Here is a 27,278-nt window from a genome sequence, read left to right as displayed (position 1 = left end):
ACACCTGGGTCGTGTGTGTGTGTGTCTATGGGCTGGGGGATATTTTGGGATTTCCTTACACTCCACCTTCATGATGCATAATCCAGACACTTTTGCTGAAATTCTGATAGCTTCACAGCTCTGAAAACAGTTCTTGTACTCTGCAGGAGAAGGCTACCCCTTTGTGAAAGTCTGATGTGCCCTTACTGGTGTGGCCAGGACAAAGCAGACAGGACAGGACGTGACCCAGCTAAACTGAGAATTTTGGAAATTAGAGATCCGAACTCACTCTGAGTAGTGTTTTGCTGCCTTTTAGAAACATAAGCCCATGTCCCCATGCTAGTCTTTCTTTCTCTCTTTTTAAAAAATATTTTAAAATTTATTTGGCTTGTTCCAGGTCTTAGTTGTGGCATGCGGGATCTAGTTCCCTGACCAGGGATCAAACCCAGGCCACCTGCTTTGGGAGCGCTGAGTGTTAGCCATTGGACCACTGGGGAAGCCCCCACCATGCCAGTCTTCCTTAATGATCTTCTGGATGTCCCAGCAGCTCCATTATCTTGTGCAGTGTATTATGGAAAATGTATAAGCATTTGAACAAGATATTTTTGAGTTCTATCTTTTCCTTCTTAAGAAGTGGACATTTCAACTGGAGGTTGAGACTGTGTGTTCTCCACTAATAAGCCCTGGGTCTCCAAGACCAAGAAGAGGTCTGGATATCTGGCTATTTTTGAATGATTGTCATTAGAACAAACTGTTGCTGGGCCTACGCAGTGTCTAGATCATTGCTTCTACAGCTGACTTCTCTTTGCCGTGTAGACCTGTGTCCTTGGAAAGGGCTAGGTACTTTCTCTTTTAAGTTTTTGCAAGGTTCATGAGAGAAGAGTAGGAATGTCAGAACTTATTTTTCTTCAGCTGTGAACTTAGCCAGTGACCTGGGAGGGACTTACCACTTGGTTAAACCCTTTCACAGCAACATGGCTTAGCAGACCCAGCCCTCAACTTGAGAGTTGAGAGACCTGAGTCTAGGTTCCAGTTCTGTCCTTAATCTGGTGGGCGACTTCAGGCAATTGGTGTCCCCTTGGAGGTCTTCGATGGCCCACTTGAGCAGTAGGGAGCTGAACTTGGCCAATTCCTCTAGACATCACAGTTTTAAAATATGATGATGTGTGACTGCCGTCCCTGAGGGTCCTACTTTGTTTTAGAATTTTTTTCATCTTTCTTCTGCTGGTTTCTGGGTAGAAATGAAGGTTTGAGCTTGGAAGAGAAGCACTTTTTATATTTTTGGCAGAAGGGGTTTAAAGGGAGATGGTCTCAGGCTGGGATCTTCCAAAGCACACTCTTAGACAAAGATTTGAGTGTTAAGTGGTTTATTTAGGAGGCTGAGTGGGGAGTGGTGAGACCAGAAAGGGAAGGAGACCAATTGAGAGTGTGTGAGCAGGTTACCACTATGGACAATTGGAGAGATGTATGCTTCGTGCAAGAAGTCCCGCTGGAGATCCCTGGGAGAATGTATCTCAGAGTGGTCCAGCAGAGGGTGGGATCACTGGGCTATCTTCCCCTCAGAGGTATTAACTACCCAGAATGTCCAGTTGGCCCCTGGCACAAGCCAAGAAACATGCCTCAGATAGAGAGCATGGAGGATGTTTGCAGCTACAGGCAGGTAACAGGAACGCCTAAGCCAAGTGGATACCGGTGGTGTGTTGACAACATTTGCTCCTGCTGATGCTGCCTGGAACTTTCTTCTGATTTTTCTTGGCTGTTCATTCTATTCAAGCACATAAGAACTATGTCTTGTGAGGGATTCCGTATGTAGTTACCCAAGTTTTGGAGCCTTTTTTTTTGTCCGGGCTACCCAGCATGTTGAATCCTTGTTCCTGACCCCTGCAGGGGAAGTGCCCTGTCTTGGAGTCTTCTGATGTTCCATTGTGTTTGGTAGACAGAGATTGCATTGAACTAGAAGGAAATGTCTCATATGATAAGAAGCTGGAGACATGGGCTTGACACATGTGGGTGTGACCGTGTTGAGATCACATGATGTTAGTTGAACTTCTGGAATGTAGGAGGAGCTTGTGGGCAGAACAGTGATTGAGACCACACAAGGAAGAAGTTCAAGGGTGGAAATAAGGACACACATGGAACTTAGATGCCCAAGAGTATCGTGTAAAGGAGGATGACATGATGGGTATTCACGGACAAGCTCCCAGCCAGTGCCAATTAATTGAAGGTTCATGAATTCACTTTTCTCCCTCATTCTGTCTGTACCATTGCTGTGGGGAAGGAACTCTGAGAAGGTGCAACAGTATCCACTTTGATATGTTTTTGTGAACATCCACTTTGACAGACAGGACACTCAACATTCAGGGCAAGTCAAGAGAAGATACAGTGAAAAACAACTGCAGTGGCAGAAAGAGGCAGGGAAATCAAGACCAGGAGAGAGGGACTTCCCTGGTGGGCCAGTGGCTAAGAGTTTGCACTCCCAATGCAGGGGACATGGGTTTGATCCCTGGTGAGGGAACTGGATCCCACATACCACAACTAAGAGTTTGCATGCTGCCACTAAATATCCCACAAGCCACAAATGAAGTGAAGCCAAATCCCAGGGAAGCCAAATAAATAAATAAAACCCAGGAGAGAGATGAGAATGCCTGGCTGGACCAGAACAGAGCAGAGGGTCTTCCTCCCAAACATCAGGACCAGGCAGACCTCTCAGAGGCATCTGGGCTTTGAATTTGGGTAGAAAAGGCAACGTGCATGAAGAAAACCATGATGGACAAAGGTGTGAAAAAGGGAAGGTTGAGAACATGTTTGTGTTTCACTGGCTGGTCTGATGTGGTTGAGACATAGACTTCATGCAAGAAAATCTTGGACAAATATCATGGTGGGGGCCAGTGTGTACAGAGACCTGAACGCCAGGCAGAAGAGACAGGAGCTGGCTGTGTGGGCAATGGCAGCTGCTGAGACTCCCCAAGGTGGGATGTGTCTCCATGGTCTTTATAGAACAAGTGTATGAGTGTTACCCACAACCGAGAAGCACCTAGTTGAAAAAGAAGTGTGTAGAAGCTTGTTGAAGGTGGTTGGTGGGCCAGCAGTGACATGACCTCTTGAGCAGGAAGGTTTCTGAAAAGCAGCTTCTACTTTAAGTTTTCATCTTAAAGGACCTCAACCCTGAATATTCACTGGAAGGACTGATGCTGAAGCCAATACTTTGGCCACCTGATTCGAAGAGCTGACTCATTGAAAAAGACTCTGATGTTGGGAAAGATTGAAGGCAAAAGGAAAAGAGGATAACAGAGGAAATGGTTGAATGGCATCACTGACTCAATGTACATGAATTTGAGCAAACTCCAGGAGATGGTGAAGGGAAGCCTAGTGTGCTGCAGTCCCTGGGGTCTCAAAGAGTCAGAACGACTGAATGACTGAACAACAACTCCCATGGAGCAAGACACACACAGATCTGGGACTTGAACCCTACTCTTCTAACAGCCCCAACAATTGCCTCCCTCTGACACATTGGTTTTGTAAAAAAGAGTGTTGGCCCCAGAACCAGTATTATTAAAAATTTAGTGTTATTACTAAATTCCTCAATAGTCCCTTTCCCAGGAAATCATTTCTCTGTGCACTGAATCATCCCCCAAACATTTAATTAAGCATCTACTATCTGCCAGTCTGTTCTAGGCACGGTGGAAGCAGCAAGGAACAAAATAGGAAAATTGCCCTGTCTTCCTGGTGGTTATGTTCAAGTTGGGGAGAGACTAAACAAAGGATGAACAGGTGTGTGAGATGCAATTTCACATCCTCTCTTAGCAACTCACACCTTCCAGTCAGAGGCCATTCTCCTTTGCTTGACCTTCTGGGCACTTCCTGATCTGTGCTGGGCTTTGCCAACCACCTCCACCCACCCTCCGAGATCCAGCTCATGTGCTCTGTCCAGTCACCTCCACTTGGACACAATCTCCTTCCCTGGATCTGAGTTTTGTTCCACTATAAAGCTGACAACTGTGAACTTCCATGGTGGCCCAGTGGCTAAGATTCTGAGCTCCCAATGCAGGGGGCCTGGGTTCAATCCCTGGTCAGGGAACTAGATCCCACTTGCAGCAACTAAGAGTTTGAATGCTGCAACTAAAGGTCCCATATGCCACAACTAAGACCTGGGTAAACAAACAAATAAATAAATATATATTAAAAAGTTGACAACCCAAGTTTTCTGGAACCATTCCAAAATAAAATTTCTTTATTGTCTTATATACTTAAGCCCCGAGTTGGGACAAAATTGTAAGCAGATCCCAAATCTGATTTGGTAGTGTTGGCCCCATTTCCACACCCATTTATCTCTTAGGTCACATCTGCCCAACCCCCAGGCTGGAAGCTCAGGTTCAGCTGCGGCCCAGGACCCCAGCTCAGAGCCCAGCACACAGCCAGTGCTTCTTGACCAGCGTTCAGACCCCACATGGGCTTCAGAGTGAGCAGATGCTCCTAGAGCTGCAGAGCCAGCAGTAGTCAGGGAGGAAAGGAACCGACAGCAGAGCTGGAAGGGACTTCAAAGCCCTGTGCCTTCTCTGGCTCCCAGGGTGGGGCCCATGCCATCTCTGTAGGCCAGGCCGGGTAGATGTTTACTATGCTTCATGACATATTAAATGCAGGTGCTGAGCCCTGTTCTGGGCGTCAGTCACTTGTTGCCGCTGGACGTTCTCTGAAGACTGGGTCGAGCAAGCCTGCAGGCGGATGAGCAGAGCCTGGGGCACGTTTCGGCTCAAAGGGGCCAAAGCAAACATGGGTGTCTCAACTGAGCACATTCCTGAGCGCATTAAACTGGGTGCAGTGAGCCCAACCGGATGGATGGAGTCGGGGAGGGGACAGGTCGTAGCCCTGCACGCAACTGGGCGGGGTAGCCGTCTCTCGAAGGGGCCCAGCGCTCAGCCTTCTCCTTCCCTCCGTCTGTCCCTTCCATGGGCTGTTAGAACCCCCCAACCGCGGGGCAAGTGTATCTGTCCAGGCTTGCAGGGAGGGGGTTGGCTGGTTGAGGGTCCCCATCAGCACTGCCCATGAGGAACGTACTAACGGACGGGCAGACAGGCTGCGGTGGAGCCAGCCAGCCGGCAGGAAAGGATTATGTGAGACGCAAAACGAATGTGACAGACCGCCCAGCCGGGGCCTGGGGGATGGGGGATTCGTAAGTCCACGAAGCCCAGAGGAGTTACAGGAAGCACCAGGTGGGATCTGCAGGGGAACGTCTTGGACCCGGTGCCCGTGAAAGATGGTCAGGGTGTGGTCCATCATCTCAGCAATTATTCTGCTTCATCTTCAAGCCTGCTTCCTTGACCAGGACTGGCCTTCAGTTTCTGGCCTAATGAACAGTAACTTGTTTTGAAAAGCATGCTTGACTTGGGATGTTTGTGAGAAGCGTTGATGGTGATGCCCACTCACTTGTTTGTGCACTTAGAGAGGGTGATGTAGGAGGGGCCTATAGAGACAGAAATATCTGGGGTTTAATTCTGACAAGCTGTGATGCCTCGAACAAGTTGCTTAACCTCTCTGAATCTGTTTTTTATTCTATGAAAAGAAAATGGTGGTGCTTTGAGTAGAACTAACCCCTAAGAAAATTTCTTGTATTGAAGGTGGCAAAACTCGAGTCAAATACATACGTAAAAGTATATTTTAGAGGTTATATATTTAGAGTGCTCATGATATTTCCAGAAGTGGTTTCAGTATGTGTTTTGGTAAAAAGTCATGAAAAGACAACCAAAGGAGGAGAGGGATCATGGAGAGTGTTTTGGTTCTGGGATCATAGGGACCAACCTGTGCTTGACCATGTGGGACAGAGGGTCCAGCGGTGATGACACTGTGCAGGCAGTCCCACCAGATTGTCTGGCTATGGGCCCCCCTCCTCATGTTGATGCATTTTAGTAATGAATACCATGGAGAAGGAAATGGCAAACCACTCCAGTATTCTTTCCGGGAAAATCCCATGGACAGAAGAGCCTATAGGCTACAGTCCATAGGGTCACAAAGAGTCAGATATGACTGAAGTGACTGGGCACACATACACACACACACCGTGTGCTGATAAAGTCCTAATTGAGGTGGAGCAGTACATGGTCTTATGACTGAGCCAGGGAAGATGGACTGGAGTGAGTTCTTGGAGTGGAGGGGACTACATTGATGGAGGAGGGCTTGGGGGGACAGTCAAAGGTCTGCACTGAGCTTGCAGCCTGTCCTGTCCTGTCCTGCAAATGGCACATGTCTGGGGTTCCGCCTTCTGGCATGAATAATCCAAGGGGGACTTCCTTGGTGGTTCAGTGGTTAAGAGTCTGCTGGGAAATTCTGGAGACATGGGTTCGATCCCTGGTCAGGGAGCTAAGATCCCACATGCTTGGAGCCACTAAGTCTGGGCGCTGCAACTATAGTCCATGAACCACAATGAAAGATTCTACATGATACAATGAAGATCGCTCGTGCCACAACTAAGACTGGAGGCAGCCAGATAAGTAAATAAGTACATATTCTAAAATAATAATCGTCCTTGGATGATTATTATTCAAGGGTTGTCCTGAATTCCCAGATGGCTCAGTGGTAAAGAATCTGTCTGCAGTACAGGAGACTCGGGTTCAATCCCTGGGGTGAAAAGATCCCCTGGAGGAGGAAATGGCAACCCACTGCAGTATTCTTGCCTGGAGAATTTCATAGACAGAGGAAGCCTAGTGGACTACAGTCGATGGGGTCTCAAAGAGTCGGACACGACTGAGCACACATGCGTAAGGGTTGTCCTGTGATTGTCTCCTCTTTTCCATTTGGTGGCCTTGCCATCCGGAAAGGACCCTGGGATAGAGTTCATCCTCCTGGGAGGGTTTTCAGTGTTTGACATCCTGTTGCCTTGATCTCTTCCTGTGACCCTTGCTGACCCCAGGAAGGGCTGCGCCCACCCTAGGTACACACTGTTCAGGGTTGTTGAGGATGAAATAAAATACTACATGAAGATGAGCTGAGCCCAGCAGCACCTGCATACTGCAGATGTTATCCAAATATAAGTATCATTCTTTGCATGATTTAGTTATTTAAAGAATGTGTTAGGTTTAAAATTAAAGGGCACCATCTTGACCGCCACTGCATTAATGCAAACTCTGACTGCCTCTCAGCCACATGAAGCAGCTGCTGCCTGGTTGGCTCCTCTGCAGTTCTCTTTCCAAATCTTTTGCCCTTGTTTCCTTGAATCAGGTGTGACTGTCCTCAGAACTCCAGAGCTAGCTGGCCGGGGAGAACCCAAACTAATAAACCTGACATTCCAGGTGTTGTGGTTGTCCCTGATCTTACACCTCCAGCCTCATTTTACACCATCATTTCACACTGGTTTCTAAAGCCCTTATCTATAGTACACAGTTGGAACCAAAGCTCACTCACAGGTCTTGACTGGCCTGACCCTGAAATATTCAAGTGGCTCAAGCAATGCATCTTTTGGACGTCAGTTGGAATAGCTGCCACCTGGTGGGCATCTCCTGTGTCAAGGTCACTGTCAGTGCTCCTGTTATCTTGTTAATACTATCAGCTGCACAGCTGTTGACTTCTCTGTGCTTAAGGCTTTTTATAACTCACCTCACTTCACCTTTACTACAGCCCTGGGAGGTAGGATTGTCAGATTGTCACAGCCATCCTGCAGATGTGGACAGTGATGCTCTGAGAGGCTGAGTGACTTACATAGAGGCAGTAATTGATAAAGTCAGGATTTAAATCCAGGCCACTTAACTACAAAGGCCATGCTCTTAACCTTGTACTGCATGTCTATTATAATCCTCAGAACAACCCTTTGAGGTAGCTATTAGATTCCCCACTTTGCAAAAGAAGAAGCTAAAATTTAGAGAGTTTAAGAGACCTGCTGAAACCTATGTAATCAGGAAGCACCTGACCTGGGTGTTGAACCTAGGTTTAAGTATAAGCATTTTCCATCCCTTTTCTTATTTAATTCTCACAGCAGCCCTGGGAGTTAGGTGCTACTATCTGCTATCTGCTTTTCAATTGTGGTGCTGGAGAAGACTCCTGGGAGTCCCTTGGACAGCAAGGAGATCAAGCCAGTCAATCCTAAAGGAAATCAACTCTAAATATTCACTGGACAGACTGATGCTGAAGCTGAAGCTTCAATACTTTGGCCACTTGATGAGAAGAGCTGACTCATTGGAAAAGACCCTGATTCTGGGAAAGATTGATGGCAGGAGGACAAGGGGGTGACAGAGGATGAGATGGTTGTATGACATCACCAACTCAATGGACATGAGTTTGAGCAAGCTCCAGGAGTTGGTGATGGACAGGGAAGCCTGGCGTGCTCTAGTCCATGGTATCGAAAAGAGTCAGACTTGACTTAGCAACTGAACAACAATGATAATAACAAATCTGTTTTATAGATCAGGTACCAAAGCTCAGAGATTCAGCCATTTGCTCAAGATTACAGAACCAGGAAGTGAGTGGCAGGCTGATGGGAGGTGAGACCCACACTGATGAACTTTGCCCAGTACGATGCTTCACATGACATACTACTCTGTAGAAACCCATTCCTGACAGTTGGCTGTCATTCTCCATTTCATCCTGACCTAGAGAGACATTTTAACATCTCCACAGTTGAAGCCATGTCAGTAGTGTTGGTTTCTAAAGACTGTGTGTATAGATCAGTGTGGATGGCCAACCATCCAGAGGGAAGACCCTGACATGATAGCACAGTGAGCTAGGATGCAGGAGAACTCATCCTTAGTACTGGACTCCACCCCAGCCCAATCTCACCAGGGCCACACGGCACAGTGGACACACACATCCAGCGCGAGCAGATCTGCAGCTGATGGGTCCTGGCCTGGGGCCAGCACCTCTGGAGGACCAATCCCTGCAGGAGGAGGAGACTCGGGGTAGGGACTTTATGAATGGCATGTGGGTGTGGACTTAGCCGCAGAGCCTGGGAGGAGGAGAACGCACGGGTGCCCTGCCTCAGAACTGTGGGATCTGTTGGGTAAAGACTTTGCTAACTTTGGTTTATTTCTTCATTTTGAAATTTAAATTCATTTAAACATTTAATTAATTTTTTTTTAATGCAAAGGATCCACGACTTTCTATAGTGATCCAGGGCTGAATATCTCAATTTGTGTGTGCAGAAAGGGAGAAGGCTTGCCAGATGTCAGAAGGAGAGACTTGGAGAGAGGCTGGAGCAGAGCAGGAGGGCAGGGAGAAGGTTTGGGGGCACAGCGGGGAGTCCCAGAGAAGGTCAGGTGGAGGTTTTGACCTGAAAATCAAATGTCAGTTTTCCTCTTGTCCCTCAAATCTTCATCAAAAACATCATCGATGGCCAGTCACATCCCCTTATCACTTTTCCAGCCAGCTTTGTGACTCTAAGTGTTGGACGGAGAACTGATAAGGGTAGGTGATTGACACTCACAGCTTCCGGAAGCCCTGAGGGTCACCTGTGTTTGTGTGTGTCTGAGGGGAAACCTGGTGCTCCTGCTTGGATGCCTAAGGATGGCAGGAAACCTGAGAAGGAGGACCATGTGGGCATGGGAGGGAGAGGGCAAGGGGGAGCCCTGGGCTGTGCTCCCTGCTGAGGACACTGAAGCAGCCCTGGGGTTTTGTGCTCAGGGAGGTCTTCCCTTGGCTTATTCAAAACGTACTTCCTGGGACTGCATTGAGAGTCTCCCGCATGAGAACAGCACATGAGTGGTTGGGGCACTTCTTCCTGAAGTTTCTTCATAATAGTTGGGAGGCAATAAAGAGGTTGAAAGGCTTTGGAATTTTAGGCAATCTTACTTAAAGAAGAAAAACAAAACAGGAGCAGGAATTTCCATCTGATAGCGTGAAAGTCCCATCCCAGACATTTTTCTCAGCCAACAACAAATACTCAGTAAACTCAATTTATAAGGACCATATGTCAAGACAGGACATTTCGTGGCAAAAATGTGGTTTTTGTTTTTTTTTTTATTATGTCATTGATTCAGAATGATCCTTTAAACTTTGCTGATACTAAGGCAAACAGTAAATTTCTGTTGAACTGGCAAATGTTAATCCAGTGACACACAAGCAAGTCTAACGACATCTACTTGAAGGACAAAATGCGGATTAATAGTCCCATAACTTCAAGTGCTCCTATTTCCTGGACTGTGAAAACAGAAGCACATGCATCGGACTGCATCTCAACTAATCAGGTACTCATTTTGGTTGCAATCAAGTATGATTTTCCTTAAAGAGTAGATAGAGTTTTAAACTTAAGTGGAGACACTACATTAAAGGGCTTCCCAAGTGGCTCAGTGGTAAAGAATCTGCCTGCCAGTGCAGGAGAGGTAGGTTCAATCCCTGGGTGGGGAAGATCCCCTGGAGGAGGAAATGGCAACCCACTCCAGTGTTCTTGCCTGGAACATTTCATGGACTGAGGAGCCTGATGCGCTACAGTCCATGGGGTCACAGAGTCAGGCAGCACGCATGCGTGCTACATTAAAACAGTGGTTCTCAAACTTAGCTGCATGTTGGAATCACCTGGGAGTTTTGAATGATCCTGGCATGCTACTGGTTACATCAGAACCCCCAGCACATGGTTTGGGCGTGAGTACAAGGTGGACCACGGCCCTTAGTGTTCACGTGGGGGTCTCCCAGCTCTGTTGCAGTGATGTATAGTCTTGGATGCCAAACATTGAAGCCTGAGTCCCACCCCCAGAGATGCTGATGTAATCAGTCCAGGCATGACATCGTGGCTGTGCCCAAGTGACCCCAATGCAGAGCTGTAACCTGGGTATCCAACAGCCTGTCTTCTAGCCCTGAGTCCTCAACTCCTGTTATGACTAGCTTCATCTGTAACCTTTAGTATGTCTCAGTTTCCTTTTAAGCTCATAGAACCTGGGTCAGTGTCGGAGTGAACGTCTCCTCCTGGCCCTTCCTGATTTAAGATGTGGCTGAGGCCCCCTCTTCTTTCACTGAAGGTGACTCAGCACCCGGAGTTCTCTGTGTCCAGGAGGTCGGGGGGTGGATGGGCAGAAGCTGTTGAGAGGAGCAGAGAGCACAGCTCAGAGGCTCAAAGACTTCCTTTGGACAGAAAGAGGCCAGTGAGGGGCTGGCCAGCCAGTGAAGGGGCCGTGTGCAGAAGGGGCTGAGACCCCCCTCCTCCTGCCTGTCATGTGATGCCGGAAGCACCTGGTGGTCATCTGGAGAGACACCCTTGAGTGCAGAACGACGACGTGAACTGAGCATCTAGCTTTGCTGTCAATTCTCCAAAGGTTTTGGGTTGTTTCCACAGTTCCTCATAATTGTCTGTCCTTGTGTTGTGTGAGTACTTCCAATTGTTTTCTTTTTTGGACCCGGCCAAAGACATACATGTGGAAAGATAGAAAAATACCTCAGGTTTCTGAGCCTTTAGATGATAAGAATATTAATGATCAAAAGTATAGCTCCCATTTCTTTAGGGCTGACTGGGAACAGGTCTGTGCAAAGCCCTTCACTTTTACATTTTAATCGCTTTTAAATTGACCTCTGAATTACATCACTGAATTATCACAGCCGCAGTCTGAGCTAGGTACTACTGTTAGTGTTAACAGTTAGGAATATGGGGGTCCCCAGAGGCTAAGTACCATGGGGCAGGTCACACAGTAAGTGACAGCATCAGAATTAGAACCCAGTACTGTCAGACCCTGAGGGCAGCCCACACTACTGCCGGGAGTAGGCTTGGAAGTCCAGCAGAGTCAGACCTCAATTTACAGAAGCGGCAACAGGTGAGAGAAGAGTAGACCTTTTCCCTTATAGAACATCAGTTGATCCCTCCAAAGAGTCCTGACAGGCAGGTTTTAGGGTCACACACAGTTTGCAGACGAGGACACTGCTGTCCAAATAGATCGCCTGCCTGAAGACATAGTGCCATTAAGTGTAAGGGGTGGGGGTGAGTCCATCTCCTCCAGATCTGAAGCCCACTCGTCTTTTACCCCTTGTGCTACTGAACTGGCAGGATTTTTGACCATATTCCCCCTGAATCCCAGCATCAGGCTTGCATGAAACCCAGCATACGGCTGAGCTCACAATAAATCTTTTGCTGAAGAAAAACCTCCCAGACCTGCCATACAGAGGCAACGTCCACCCACACAGCCCCCACCCAACCCCCAATGCAACCTTTAGCAATTCAAGCTTGTGCATCACATCCCTGAGCAGAGGAGCAGAGGGCCTTTGGTGGACGTGTCCCCACCTTGGAAGCACTCTCCTGAGTGTGTTCACCTTCTGCACCCAGATACTGAGTCAGGGACCACATGACACATAGCTCCTGGCAAGTACCAAAGATGCGCTCAGCCACAAGATGGTGGGCGGGGGGAGGAGGTTGGGGGTCCGGGGCAGGGGGCCCTCTCAGTGGTGATTTGGGAAATCCAGGGACCAGGGTCCTGGGTTCTGGGTTCTGGGTCGTGGGTCCTGGGTTCTGGGTCCTGGGTCCTGGCCAGCCTCAGTTTCCTCTTTTCAGATGCAGATGGATTTTCCACCTGGGTGCCTCCCCCTAGGGCTCATCTCCTGGGGTCAGGGCGAGGGGAGGCCCCTTGCATTGCACTGTCTGCAGAGATCCGGTGGAGCACAGGGCATGTGGCCCTCCTCCCTTCTCTGCTCCAGGCTGCTGCCTGATTGCCCATGAAAAGAAGGCTTACTTATGGCTGGAAAGCCCTGAGGCAGCGGATTTTGGTGTGAGTAAGCGATTCCGGAGGCATTAAAGGGAATGCGGTCCTGTCTGGAGCCCACAAAGCTGCCAGGGTTAGATTCAAAAGGAGGAGGAAGCCTGGGCTTTCTCAGCGGCCAGGCATGCAGCCTCGAAATTAAATCCCTGCAAAGGAATGTCTTCATCTTTATGGATGCAGGAAGAGTCCAGTGCTTCATAAAAGGAACGAGGACAGCAAAGCCAGCTTCAGGAAATTCCCTTCATCCTGGATGCAGATCTAAACAGCTCAGATCCCGGCCCCTCCTGCCTGGAGCCCTCACCCCCACTGCAACCTCTAGGTGAACTCGCATGATTTGAATTTGGGTGGAGGAGCCCCTCCCGTGTCTGTCATCAATGATATTCATGGCTGGGAAAGAGTAGAGCAGGAAGCAACATCTATTTACCAGTCACACATCGCTTGAATGTTATTTTGCTTAATTCAGTCTTTAAAGTCTTTACAGAGGAGGAAACTAAAGCTTACAGAGGTCTCAGGTCCTGTCCCAGATCACACAGCTAGTGAGAGGCACAGCCCGGCCCCCAGTTAAATATGACCCTGCTAGGAAACCTCTTGCCTTACTACATCTCCTCTGTGCTTGCATGCTAAGTCACTTTAGTTTCACTTCAGTTGTGTCTGACTCTTTGTGACCCCACAGACTGTAGCCCTCCAGGCTCCTCTGTCCGTGGATTCTCCAGGCAAGAATATTGGAGTGGGTAGTCATTCCCTTCTCCAGAGGATCTTCCTTTCCCAGGGATTGAACCTGAGTCTCCTGCATTGCAGGCAGATTCTTTACAGTCTGAGCCACCGGGGAAGCCCATGGTTAGAGGCATTGGCAGGTGAGTTCTTTACCTCTAGCGCCACCTACATCTCCTGCAACTAACCCTAACTCCCCTCTCTTCTGTGTTATCAAGTGTTTATCTGTCTGCCATAAATAGGAGAAAGTGAGCTTCTGGGGCCGAGGCCTCCAGCTTACCTCCATGTAGACTTAAAAAATAGTCACGACCTAAAAGTTGAGGGTTATGTTTTATTCAGAGGAAATTTTTAGGACTTAAGCCCAGGAGGGAGCATCTCGAGTAACCCTGAGAGAACTAACTGCTCCAAGGAGGTGAGGAGGGAACCAGGTTATATAAAAGTTTTGCAACAAAGGGCAGGTGGTCTGAAACCAAAAGATGATTGTTAACTAAAGAACATCAAATTTCCCAGGTTAAGGAATTTAGTCTTCTCTATGTATGGGGAGATGCAAGAGTCTGGGCTTGCTGAAATCATTCCTTTCATAGGCACCTCAGCTGTCTGGGGCCAGTATCCTATACTTTCACATCCTGAGTTTCCTTGGGGTTCACTGTACAGAGTGAATGCAGTCTGATGGCTGCTAGACAGCAGATATTCTTCTTCTTTCTGAGTGTCCTCAGGGCTCACTGGCTCACATTGGAAGGCTGCAATTGCTGATGACTGTGACATCCTTTGTTTACTGGTATGGCAGGACATATTCTATTTCTCCTCCATAAATTTGGCTTTTAGAACAAAGCCAGCCACAGGGCAGGCTAACAGTTAATGTCACTGGATGGATTCTGTCCTCTTTCTGTGGCTCCACAAGTCAGGGATTCTGATGACCAGAAAAAGAATCACCATGACAGCAGCCGGCATTTGCATCTCGCTTATCAGCATGCTGGCACCAGAGGCACATTTGATTCTTACAACAACGCAAATGCCGCAATCATCACGTCCATTAAGTGGCCGGAAGACCAAGCTCAGGGAGATCACAGGGCCCGCTTCAGCTCCTCAGTGAAAAAAGCTGGAGCAAACTTGCCCCCCAACTCTTCCAATTCCAAACCCTACAGGACCGCAGACAGTGCTTTATTTTATCTCATGCTCAGTCGCTTAGTTGAGTCTGACTCTTTGCGACTCCATGGACCACAGCCCGCCAGGCTCCTCTGTCCATGGGGTTCTCCAGGCAAGAATACTGGAGTGGGTAGCCTTTCCCTTCTCCAGGGGATCTTCCTGACCCAGGGATCAAATCCGAGTCTCCTGCATTGGCAGGCAGATTCTTTACCACTGAGTCACCTAGGAAGCCCTTGTAACCTGAGTGGCAAACATTAACTTATTTAATCCTTAAAAACGACACAGTGAGGAATGTACTATTAGAATAGTCTCCATTTTACCTCTGAAGAAACTGAGGCAGAGAGATGTTTGGGAATGTGGCTTACGCTGTACAGCTGGTAAGGGGCTGAACTGGGATGTTTCAGGCAGTCTGAGCTCTCACCACTTGGCGACACTGCCTCTTCCTCAAAGTGACTGTTCATAAGCCTCTTCTCTGTGCCAGGTACTGGGTCTCACTTCCTTTAATCCTTATAGCTGTGCCTGGAGCAACTCTAGGCATCCCCAGCTGAGACTCACAGTGATGTAGATGGTGAGTGATGGAGAGGCATTGGGACCAGGCCTATTTGATTCCAGAGCCCGGGGTCTGAGCTGGCTTCTCGCTCATTTTGCTGTGATCCAGGAGGCTGTGTGCACAACCACACCCTTGACTATGACTCAGATGTGCTGTGGGGAAGATGGGGTTGGGGGCTGGGATCTCTGTGAAGTGAAAGTTTCTAAATTAGTAGAATTAAAGCAGACTCCTGGGACTTCCCTGGGGGTCCAGTGGTTAATACTTCACCCTCTAGTGTTGGGGGTGTGGGTTCCGTTCCTGGTCAGAGAGCTAAGATCCCACATGCCTCGAGGCCAAAAAACCAAAACATAAAACATAAGCAATACTGTGAGCACATGCTCAGTCGCTTCAGTCTTGTCTGACTTTTTGCATCTGCATGGATTGTAGCCTAACAAGCTCCCCTGTCCATGGAATTCTTCAAGCAAGAATACTAGAGTGGGTTGCCATGCCCTCCTCTAGGGACTCTTCCTCACCCAGGGATCGAACCTGGGTCTCCTGCATTGCAAGTGGATTCTTTACCCCTGAGCCACTGGGGAAGCTCAAGCAATACTGTAACAGATTCAATACAAACCTTTTAAAATGGTCCATATTTTTTTAAAAAAAAAAAAGGATGTTAAAAAAAAAGCAGAGCCCCTAATTTGGGGTCACAGTCAGGGGCTTTGGGAGTGGCTGGGGTCAATGCCTGCAGTCAGGGCTCTGGTGCCAGAAGGTTGGGAGCACTCCATTTGAGTGGGAGTAAAACTTAAGTGGAGGCACTATTTCCCTGAGCCTCTAACCCCTAGGAGGAGGGCTGGCTCCACAGCCCTGCCCTAAGAACGGCCCCATGCTTTGTTAAGCCCTCTGCTGCCCCAACTTGACATTCTTAAGTATTAACAGGGAGCCCTGCATTTTCATTTTTTTCTGGGCCCTGCAATTTACACAGCCAGTGTCTCCTCCAAGGGAAGCCTCGTCACCAGCTCTGTCTTATGTTTGGGTTCCTGGCATCAAGCACACTTGTTGCACCCAGGTGGGCTGCACTTGGTGGAGGCACCCAGAGGGTTGTGGGTGAGAGTGCTGTGGGGAGGTCTTGGAGCCCATGAGAGTGGAAGGTGGGGAGCGAACTGGGGCTTCAGCTCTATTTTCTTCCAGAAAATATTGTACAAATATTGTACAGAGATCTGAGGCCCTGCAGCCAAGCCCTGCAGGAAACTGGTGGTGGAAAAGCCACATGGCACATGTGCAGGAAACAATATGAACAGGGACTTCCTCCAGCCAGAAGTTGGCTGCATTCAAAATGCATCTTATTGCCCCGACCTTGTCCCTGGATCTTTTCTCTTGTTACCTGAAGCCGCTTGCTTGCCATTCCCAGGACTCAGCTTCCCCATCTTTAATTGGCCCTGCAGACCTAGATGAAAATACTGCTGAATGTTCACTGTCCAACAGTGGGACAGAGCTGCCTAGGGATGAGAGCAAAGCCTAGTTCATAAAGGAAAACGAAAACCACAGTCTAATCACACAGACATTCTACAACTGAGCACTGAGAAAAAGCATGACACAAATGAACCTACTTACAAAACAGAAAGAGATTCACAGACTTAGAAAACGAACTAATGGTTGTTGGACGGAAGGGACAATTAAGGAGTTTGGGATGGACATGTGCACACTGTTATATTTAAACTGGATAACCAACAAGGACCTCCTGTACAGCACAGGGAACTCTGCTCAATGTTATGTGGCAGCCTGGATGGGAGGGGAGTTTGGGGAAGAATGGATACATGTACATGTATGGCTGAGTCCCTTCCCTGCTCACCTGAAGCTATCACAACATTGTTAACTGGCTAGACCCCAACACAAAATAAAAAGTTCAAAAGAAAAAAAAAAACAGTCTTGCATTGATAAGAGAATGAGTTATTGTACAAATTGTATTTGTACAATATTTTCTGGAAGAAAATAAAGCCAGACGAACAACATCATCCTGTGTGTAAGTAAGTTCTTTGCAGGCTAAAGATCTAAATGAGAAAAAGTATAAAAATATGAGAAGTAAAAAATGGAAGTTAAAAATAACCTTGGGAGAGAGTTCGTTGGTTCTCTTAAGCAAGAAATATATACATTTAGTAGCTATAAAGTAAACATTGCCAGATTTAATTCTATAAAAATGTCAAACTAGGTATGGCCAAAGACAACCTAGAAAAGATGAAAGACAAATGATACACTGGTTCTACCAGTGCTGCCCATGGAACTTTCTCTGGGGATGGAAATATCCATCCTGCACTGTCAATCCAGTAGTCACTCACCACACATAGCAATTGGGCCTTTGAAATGAAGCTAGTGCGATTGAGGAAATGAATTTAGACTTAAATTAAATTAAAATTGGCCCCTTAAGGATTTTCCTGGTGTTCCAGTGGTTGAGACTCCAGGCTTCCACTGCAGAGGGCATGGGTTCCACCCCTGGCCAGGGAATTAAGATCCCACATACCACATGCCGAGGCCAAAAAAAAAAAAATTGGTTTAAATATATATAGCCACAGTTGGTTGGTACCTTCCAGTGAAGGCCTGAGATCAAATGCCTAAAGCTTTTTATGACAAACCCCTAAAAAACAAACTCCTACAAAATAATAAGAAAAAGATAAATAATTCAGAAGGGGGAAAAAAAAAAACAACCAAAGGACATAGAGAAGACATTCCTGAAGAAGAAATGTTAATGGAACATAAACATTTGTTCAAGTTCACTGATCATCAGGGAAATGCAAATTGAGACACAATGAAATATCAACATGTGTCCATCACAGCTGTTGTTGGCCAAAATCTTGGCTTTTTCTTCCCACCGAAGTCAAATAAAAAAGACACAGAGTTTGGGGGAAATAGAAAGGTGGCTTTCTCAGCCAGCAGAGCTGCGGACGCAGTAGGCTCATGCCCCAAGAATTGTGCACCCCCTCCTCTGAGGAGTCTTGTTGTCATTCAGTCGCTAAGTAAAACATAAAATTGTGACTGCACACTAATCAGGAGAAATATGAAAGTAAATGGCTGAAGTCAGAAATGGCTCTCCCCAAAGTTGGAAGATCATCTTAAACCATTCACCCTTTAGAGGGAAGGAGTTCCACTAGCTGACAGTATCTTGGCTGCTAGCAAATGCTAAGTTTACTATGTCTTTGCCTCAAATATAACACTGGAAACTGAGCCACCTGGTTTTCATTAGCATCACTGGTTTATCGTGCAGCTACGCTCATCCGGGTAGGCATGGGACACAAGTTGCTCTGTTCTTCAGGTAACTGCCCTGGCTGTGCCATGGTGAAGGCCTTTCCCTCTCGGTAGCAGCTCCACCATTGATGGCTCAGCCTACTTCCAGAAAGTCCTGTCACTTGCAATTAGGAAGAACCCAGTTCTGCTCATTTTAAAATGTCGATCTCACATCTATTTCAAGCTCTACTCTTCTCTCCCAGAGCAGGTGAGACTGGGAGCGCCAAGGGTTTAGGATCCCGGCTGGAGGCTAGGTTGTGGGGAGGGGCAGGGTGCTATCTGCTCTCACTGGCCCCTGCCCTCATCATCTGGACATGTGCCCTCAGACTGGATGGGGGAGGAGAGAGGGGAAGACAGGCTTTCTTCACATCCCCCGGCAGTTGCCCCTTTGCCTGGCTGGTACCAACAAACCACCAGCTACAAATAGGCAGGATCCATTTTCCATCCTCTTAGGGATCAGAGGGGAGGACCTTGGCCTGTCTTACTGCTTGTGGCCCCCAGGACACCCTCTTTCTCCAGAGAGTGTCCCCCATCCCCCCAAGCCCAGGTCACACACATAGGGGAAGTCTGAAGACCAAGCAGGGGTCTAACCAGGGAAGCCTAGCAGAGCCTCCTGTGTCAAGTTCAAGAGAGGTTGTTTCTGACCCAGGGCTGGGAGCCTCAGTTTTTCTCCTGACTCTCCAGAAGGCAAAGCTTTCTAAACTAAGGCAGATTACCTTTGCTTATTCTTCTTGAATAAAGAAGGCTGAGAGCTAAAGAATTGATGCTTTCGAACTGTGGTGCTGGACAAGACTCTTGAGAGTCCCTTGGACTGCAAGGAAATCTAACTAGTCAATCCTAAAGGAAATCAACCCTGAATATTCACTGGAAGGACTGATGCTGAAGCTGAAGCTCCAATACTTTGGCCACCTTATATGAAAAGCCAACTCTTTGGAAAAGACCCTGATGCTGGAAAAGATTGAGGGCAGGAGAAGGGGATAACAAAGGATGAGATGGTTGGATGACATCATCGACTCAAAGGACATGAGTTTGAGCAAACTCTGGAAGATAGTGAAGGACAGGGAAGCATGGTGTGCTGCGGTCCATGGGGTTGCAGAGTCAGACACAACTGAACAACAAACAGTTTTTCTTAACAAAGTGTTCCACTGATTATTATGGGATGTGAGCTGTTTACAGTGATGGGAAAGGACCTCAGTTGGGAAGGAAGAATGGTGTATAAGGCTGAAACATCCTGGAAAAGCTCTGCCTCTGAACTAAGTTCAAAGTCTAGCTCTGTTTCTGCCTATGATGCTGGGAGTGATTGGATGTAAAGAAAAGTCTTGAGGATCTGCAAGCCAGAAAACGGCCTCTGATTTCCCTGGATTTACTTGAGGGCCCCGGACAGAGATGCCTGTCCTCCCTCACCCCTTCCTTGTCTTTATTCTTCCTCTTTTCCACTGCCCTCCCGGCCCTCACCCCACTCTCGCTTTCCCTTTCCCTGTTGTGTGGTTGCAGCTCAGGAGGTTTTTCTGTGCCCAGATGTGGGACTTACTAAAGTGAAAGAAAGTGAAAGTCGCTCAGTCGTGTCCAACTCTTTGTGACCCCATGGACTATATAGTCCATGGAATTCTCTAGGCCAGAATACTGGAGTGGGTAGCCTTTCCCTTCTCCAGGGGATCTTCCCAACCCAGAGATCGACCCTAGGTTTCCCACACTGCAGGCAGATTCTTTACTAGCTGAACCACAAGGGAAGCCCAGATGTGGGACTTGCTAAGAGAGTCCATAATCAGCCCCACACAGACTATTTTCTTTTAATAAAGGTTTTATTTATATATTTCTGGTTGTTGAGTCTTCATTGCTATGTGAGGGCTTTTCTCTAGTTTCAGTGCGTGGGCTTCTTGTTGTGCTTGGCTTCTCTTATTACAGAGTATGGGCTCTAGTGTGTGGGCTCTGTAGTTGCGGCACATGGGCTTGGTTGCTCCGAAGCGTGTGGGATCTTCTCAGACCAGGGATCGATCCCATGTCCCCTGTATTGGCAGGTGGATTCTTAACCGCTGGACCATCAGGGAAGTCCAAGGAGCATTTCCTTGACTCCTGCAGACATTCCCAATCCTAGAAAGTTCACTAATTTCCAGTGAGTGTGTGGCACGCATCCGTCACTCCCAGTCTATTTCCTGCTAGGAGATCAGGGCATTTTGACAACCTCTGCCTTTCTGACTGGTCTTCTGTCTGCCCCTCTTTCCTATCCTCCATGGCCTGTGGTTTCTGCCTGTCCTGAGACCTGCAGGAGCCCTGCCAGCCCTGAATGCATCTCTTTAATGACTGGCAGGATTGCCATGGCAATGAAGTGGTGTCTCCATGAAGCTCCTCTTGGAAACTGTTTGAGCTGGAGCCTCCAAGCAGCATCTCCAGGCAAGTCTTATAATATCAAAGAGCCTCTCTGGGTAAAACTATAAATGGAAAAGAATCTTCAGAGCCTCTGAAGATAACTATCTGGACAGAGGGTCTGGATATTTTTTTCCCTTGAGGGAGGGAAATCTGGAACCCTTCTGTTCTCCTAGCAGCTACTCTAGGCTGCATTTCACAGCTCTACATACAGCAGGTGCTCTGTTGATGCCGGTTGACTTGAGTGGGCTGGCTGACCTTGAACCCCAGACTGCTTATTGACTTTCCATAGGTAACAGGGGTTCTCCTTATGGGGATTGACCCCCACCTTTACTACTCAGCCAGCCAGGTGCTGGTAACCATGTGAGGCACTAAATCACGGCCCTCAATGAAACAGGCAGGAATCCTATCCTCTCCAGGCTTGGGGTTGCGGGGAGAGCCCCCTTGAGGAAGGCACACAGATGTGAGGTGATATCTCACTGTGGTTTCGATTTGCATTTTCTTGACAATGAGTGATGTCGAGCATCTTTTCATATATGTGCTGCTGCTGCTAAGTCGCTTCAGTCGTGTCCGACTCTGTGTGACCCCATAGATGGCAGCCCACCAAGCTCCTCCATCCCTGTGATTCTCCAGGCAAGAATACTGGAGTGGGTTGCCATTTCCTTCTCCAATGCATGCATGCGTGATAAGTCGCTTCAGTCGTGTCCGACTCTGTGTGACCCCACGGACAGCAGCCCACCAGGCTCCTCTGTCCATGGGATTCTCTAGGCAAGAATACTGGAGTGGGTTGCCATTTCCTTTATATGTCTCCTTTGGAGAAATGTCTATTTGAGTCACTGTCCATTTTTAATTGGTGTATGTATTTATTTTGCTATTGAGTTGTAGGGGTTTCTTATATTCATGTTTGTATGTTATCTCTACCCATGTTGAAGCATCCTTTCAGCCCCTAGAGGAAGTGAGGGGTGGTGAGGGCCACATCACATGACCAGCAGCAAGGGGTGGGGGCTCTGGATCCTTTCTCTCAAAGTCCAAGACAGCTTGAGCAAACCTATCCATCCACTGGGCAAGCTGAGAAACACAGAGGGCAGTCACAAGGTGAAGCAGGCAGGGCAAGGCTGTCCTGGTTCCATGGAAATCACTGCGCTTATGCTCAGAGGTGGTGGGTTCTGGGTGTCTAGGGGCAGGTGCGTTCACCCTAGGCTGAGATGCTGGAAGCTTTGTGGGAAGAGGGCAGCAGCTGTGGAGGAGGGATGGCAGAGAAACTATGATGACACCTTCGATTCCTTGAAAACAAATGCCTATGTAAGAGGGAGGTGTGAGATTCTTGGAAGAGCATATGGCTGGAGGTTGGGCAGCAGCACTGGGGGTTATGAGACTGGAACTGGCATCTGTTGCTGTTGGTGTAGGGAGTTTTCTGGTATGCTGTGATGGTTCCCTTCTCTGTACTGGAAGAGACAGCTCTCCATCCAGCCTGGGGTACCAGACACCTGAAACACTACCATCTAGGCAGTCTTTTGGTATAAGGCTAACATCTCAGGATGGGAAAAACCTGAAAATCAGTAAGGAACTCTTTCATGACATGGGCTTAATCAGAATGCTTTCTGAGGATGGGTTTTGGGAAAAGGAGCAAGGAAGAGATAGCATCTAAAGAAGGCTGATGGGGCACTATTTATAATAGCAAGGACATGGAAGCAACCTAGATGCCCACTGATAGATGATATATACAATGGAATATTACTCAGCCATAAAAAGGAATGAAATCAAACCATTTGTAGAGATGCAGATGGACCTGTGTAGACTGTCATACAAAGTGAAGTAAGTCAGAGAACAAATATTGTATATTAATGTATATATATACATATATATATAATCTAGAAAAGTGGTACTGGTGAACCTATTTGCAGGGCAGCAATAGAGATGCAGATGTAGGGAACAGACTTGTGGACACAGTGGGGGAAGGAGAGGATGGGATGAATTTACCATGTGTAAAATAGACAGCTTGTGGGAAGTTGCTGTGTAGCACAGGGAGCTCAGCTCAGTGCTCTGTGATCACCTAGAGGGGTGGGATGGGGGGTGGAGTGGGAGGGAAGCTCAAGAGGGAGGAGACATATGTATACTTATGGCTGATGTGTGTTGTTGTATGGCAGAAACCAACACAACATTGTAAAGCAATTATCTTCCAATTAAAAATAAAAATAAAAGAAAAAGATAATGCATATAAAATTTTCAGCAGTGTGCCTGACCCTGAGGAGGGGCCCCCACGCTGTTACCTGTTATCCTTATTATGGTTAATATTTGTTGATCACTGATAGCAGTTCAGTAATCTCACTTGTAAAGTTTATTTTTAATTCCATTCAAAAGTCTTCTCTTTGTGACAGGCACTGTCGGGCATATAACAAAGGGCAGGAAAAGCTTCCTGTTCCATGAGATTGCAGTGTACAGTAGAGGCAACCAGATAAGTAAACATCTTGACTTCCAGGCAGATGGTGGTAAATGTTAAGGAACAGAGGCATAAGCAGAGATCTAGGGTTCAGGGAGGAAGCCCTGGCCCCACTCTGGGTGGGGCTGACAGAGCCAGTCTACCTGCCTGGCTGTCTTATTTCTGAGTTTCTGCTGATCCAGCTGACGTGGAGCCAACCTGCAGCTCCCCAGTTTGGCTGGGTTATTTTTGGACCGATTCTGTAATAGTCTTGCCTCCGTGAGTGCAGGGAAAGCTTAACAAAATGTCTTTTCTAACCTACAGTAGGCCTCCCGTTGTTCCCAGAGGCACTAATTGGATGCCAAGTGCTCGCCTTCCTGCCGAAGGAAATGTCAGGTTCTAATAATATTCCATTATTAGGCCCACATAATTTCCTGCCCGGACAATTCTAACAGCCTCATCCCTGATCTTCCTGCTTTAAATATTTTCCTTTATGATCTAGCCTCAATGTTGCTACTTTGGAATTGCCATTTCTCTGCTTGGTGGTGGTTTAGTTGCTCAGTTGTGTCTGATTCTTTTGTGACCCCATGGACTGTAGCCCTCCAGGCTCCTCTGTCCATGGAATTCACCAGGCAAGAATACTGGAGTGGGTTGCCATTTCCTTCTCCAGGGAATCTTCCTGACCCAGGGATTGAACCTGTGTCTCCTGCACTGGCAGGCAGATTCTTTATTGCTGAGCCACTGGGAAGCCCTTATATAGCTTATTCAAATCTCTCCATCAATTTAGGAATCCCGTAATAAATCTCTCTATTAGGCTCTCATCTGCATTTATCTACTTTATCTAAAATGATAAATACACAAAAGCTCTTTGCAGGCCATCAGCTACCCAATGAATTGAAGGGATGCTGGCAGGCTCAGGATTAGGGAACGGCCCCTGCTGGTCACCTCTGGGCTAAGGGCTGAGTCTCTTTCCACAGGGATGCTCCTGGCAGTCAGAGGAGACCCACAGGCTCCTTCCTCATTCCTGTTGCAGGAACATTTACGTTCAGTCTCTCTCACTCTTCCCACCCACACCTTTAAAACCTCTGCTTTGGAACAGCAGACTTCGCCTCCCACACCAGACAGGTTTCTGTGCTCATCTTAATTTGGGCATAATCACTACAAATTGGATTTCTATTCAGCACCTCCCACATCTCTCTATTAATTCCAGTACATTAACAAATACCAAAATATTCATGTAAAAATATTTCTCCCTTTAGAGAACATTGTTCCTCATTCCGAGTTCCTCTGTTTAGTGCCATCTGAGCAGAGTTGACTATAGATTTAATTATAATTTTCCTGAAACCTGACATCTCTCTATCAGGTGTGCAGGGAAGAGAGCACAGATCGGGGACTAGAGAGGAGACAACTGTGGAAGATGGTGGAGTACAGACGAACACGTAACCTCCTTCTCCAGACACTTAATAAGAAGCAGAAAGAGGAGACACACTGGCAGGGGATCAGATGGTCGTGTTCACTTAAGGGAAGGACTGAAACCTTTGCCTGCTAATGTGAAAGGCGTCATCAGAGATGGAAGTTTCTAGATTCAGAAGAGGGCCTTTCCTACTGTTGAGAAGCAGCTTCCCTGGAGAAGGAAATGGCAACCCACTCCAGTGTCCTTGCCTGGAGAATCCCAAGGACAGAGGAACTTGGCAGCCATGGGGTCACAAAAAAGTCGGACACGACTGAGCGACTAAACAACAGCAACAAGAAGCAGCTTGTCTGCCACACACCTCACTCTGAACCCTCTACTTGGAGGGAACAGGTGGGCTTGAGTGGGTGGCAAGCACAGGAGAAAGGTATGGAGTGGCCCTTCTAGATCAGTGATTCTAAATGGGGGGAGATTTTACCTTTTAGCCAATGCTTGGCAATGTTTGGAGACATTTCTGGTTGTCTACAACCAGGGCTGGGGATGGGGGAAAGCTACTGGTACTTAGAGGGTAGAAGCCAAGGATGCTGTTAAATATCCCACGGTGCACAGGACACCCCCATGGCGAGACATCATACAGCCTCAGATGCCAATAATAAGGCTGAGACCCTGCTACAGATGTAGAAGCTCTTGTCTTTCTTTTTTGGGATACATTGTATTCCCTGGGAGTGGAGGACCTATTTTGTTTTTCTCTAACTATATTCTTTGTGTTTACTGGTTACTTGGACAGCATGTATCAGCTCAGTGAAAACCCAGCTATAAGCTGTTTACAAAAAACTCATCTCAAAAAGCAATTCCTATGCAAACACCAGGAAAATGCAAACAAAAGCAGAGGTATGTTGTGTGTGTGCTCACTCAGTCCTGTCCAACTGTTTGCGACCCTGTTAACTATAGCCCACCAGGCTTCTCTGTCTATGGGATTCTGCAGGCAAGAATACTGGAGTGGGTTGCCATTTCCTCCTCCTCCAGGGGATCTTCCCAACCCAGGGATCGAACCTGCATCTCCTGCATTGGCAAGTGGGTTCTTTACCTCTGAGCCACCTGGGAAGTTCAGAAGTATGCTAATATATATAAAAAAATTGAAGACAAAAGAAACACAAAAGGGGGCATTTTATAAAAATAAAATTTCCGGTTTCCAATGAAATCCTTATATACTGAGTAAAATAACATCAATGTAAATGTTATCAATGTAAATGTAAATGTGATGTTTAGAAGGTATTAAAAAACAGTGGATGAATAGATACAAAATAATAAGAGAAGATGTTAAGTTAGTTCATGGTGGTTTTTGGGTAGATATAGATTTATATCACTTGGTTCATGGTAGACCTCCCCTAACAAAATAGACAAGAAAAATGAAGTGAATTCTACACCCTAAAAATAGACAGTTCGTCTCTTTTGCAAGGAGCTATGGAACTTTTATTTAAAATCATATTTAAAAAATATGATATATACTAATATGATATACATCAGCCCGTTTCCAAAAATGGAAAATATCATAGTTTCTCTTTAAAAATCTAATAGACTATGCTCCCTGATCCCAGTGTAATCAAACTGTAAAGACAAAACATAAATGAAAAGCCTGACTCTGCTTATGTCTTAATCTCATCCTTAAACAACTCTGTCTACGAGGAAACTGAAGCTGAGATTCTGAAGCAGAGCTGCTCCCTAAAGTAGCAAGTGGCCCCACGTAGCTATTGAAACACAGCACTTGACAAGAGGCTAGTCTGAATGGCTGTGAGTGTGAACTCACTGGATTTCCAACACTTAACATGAAAAAAGAATGTAATATATCTCATTAATGTATTTTTATTGATAACACGTTTAAATGACAGTGTTTGGGATATACTGGGTTAAATGAGATATCATTAAAATAATATCACCTGTTTCTTCTGTCTGCTTTTTAAATGTGGATACCAGACACTGTAAAATGACAGATGATATCACGTTGTATTTCTATTGGTAGTTCTGCTCTAGAATATCCATAAAAATAAAATAAGAAGATGCAATAAACGCTACATATGCTAAGTCGCTTCAGTTGTGCCTGACTCTGTGCGACCCCATAGATGGCAGCCCACCAGGCTCCCCCGTCCCTGGGATTCTCCAGGCAAGAAGACTGAAGTGGGTTGCCATTTCCTTCTCCAATGCTTGAAAGTGAAAAGTGAAAGTTAAGTCGCTCAGTCGTGTCTGACTCTTCGCGACCCCATGGGCTGCAGCCCACCAGGCTCCTCCTTTCATGGGATTCTCCAGGCGAGAGTACTGGAGTGGGGTGCCATTGCCTTTTCCAATCAAAATCTATAGAATGTGGCTAAAGCAGTGTTTGGTAAAAGTTCCTAGCTTACTTATTTATACTACTAAATAAGAAAAAATGAAGTGAACTAAAATTAAGCAATTAATTTCAGAATTTAGAAAACACATAATTAAACTAACCTAAGGAAAGCAGGGGCTTCACTGCTGGCTAAATGATAAGAAATCCGCCTGCCAATGCAGGAGATGTAGGACACTCAGGTTTGATCCCTGGGTTGAGAAGATCCCCTGGAGGAGGAAATGGCAACCCACTCCAGTATTCTTGCCTGGGAAATCTCATGGACAGAGGAGCCTGGGGGGCTACAGTCCACAGAGTCTCAAAGAGTCGGACACGACAGAGCATGCACACACTGCACTCAACCTTTATTTCCGTTTTTTTTTAATTAACAAAACAAATACCAATGGATATTTCCTTAACATTATAAA

General features: G+C 46.9%; 1 protein-coding gene and 1 long non-coding RNA gene across 10 annotated transcripts in view; one reads left to right on the top strand and one right to left on the bottom strand.

Moving 5' to 3' along the window:
- Window positions 1–27,278, top strand: part of ANKRD34C (ankyrin repeat domain 34C) — a 104,301-nt gene that overhangs the window by 30,161 nt on the left and 46,862 nt on the right. The window contains exons 3-5 of one of the 9 annotated variants that reach the window (XR_014070358.1): window positions 7,943–8,861; window positions 9,939–10,145; window positions 10,914–11,263. The exons of 3 other annotated variants lie outside the window; for them this stretch is intronic. The gene's annotated coding sequence lies outside the window, so the exon portion shown is untranslated. Of the gene's footprint in view, window positions 1–376; window positions 580–6,573; window positions 8,862–9,938; window positions 10,146–10,913; window positions 11,373–20,563; window positions 20,689–27,278 lie in introns of those variants that run through there. 5 more of the 9 variants (XR_014070360.1, XM_081546695.1, XR_014070356.1 and 2 more) reach the window with 5 other exon arrangements.
- Window positions 9,899–15,162, bottom strand: LOC145528382 (uncharacterized). Its single transcript, XR_014070363.1, has 2 exons — window positions 14,813–15,162; window positions 9,899–11,277 (listed from the first exon to the last, which is right to left on the bottom strand). It is a non-coding gene; the product is annotated as an uncharacterized LOC145528382 (long non-coding RNA).

This window comes from Giraffa tippelskirchi, chromosome 12 (genome assembly GCF_054371585.1).
Source record: "Giraffa tippelskirchi isolate mGirTip1 chromosome 12, T2T-mGirTip1v1.2.pri, whole genome shotgun sequence".
In the NCBI taxonomy this organism is placed as follows: Eukaryota; Metazoa; Chordata; class Mammalia; order Artiodactyla; family Giraffidae; genus Giraffa; species Giraffa tippelskirchi.
Note: the sequence above shows the minus strand (reverse complement) of the source record. Positions and strands in the feature narration are given on the sequence as shown.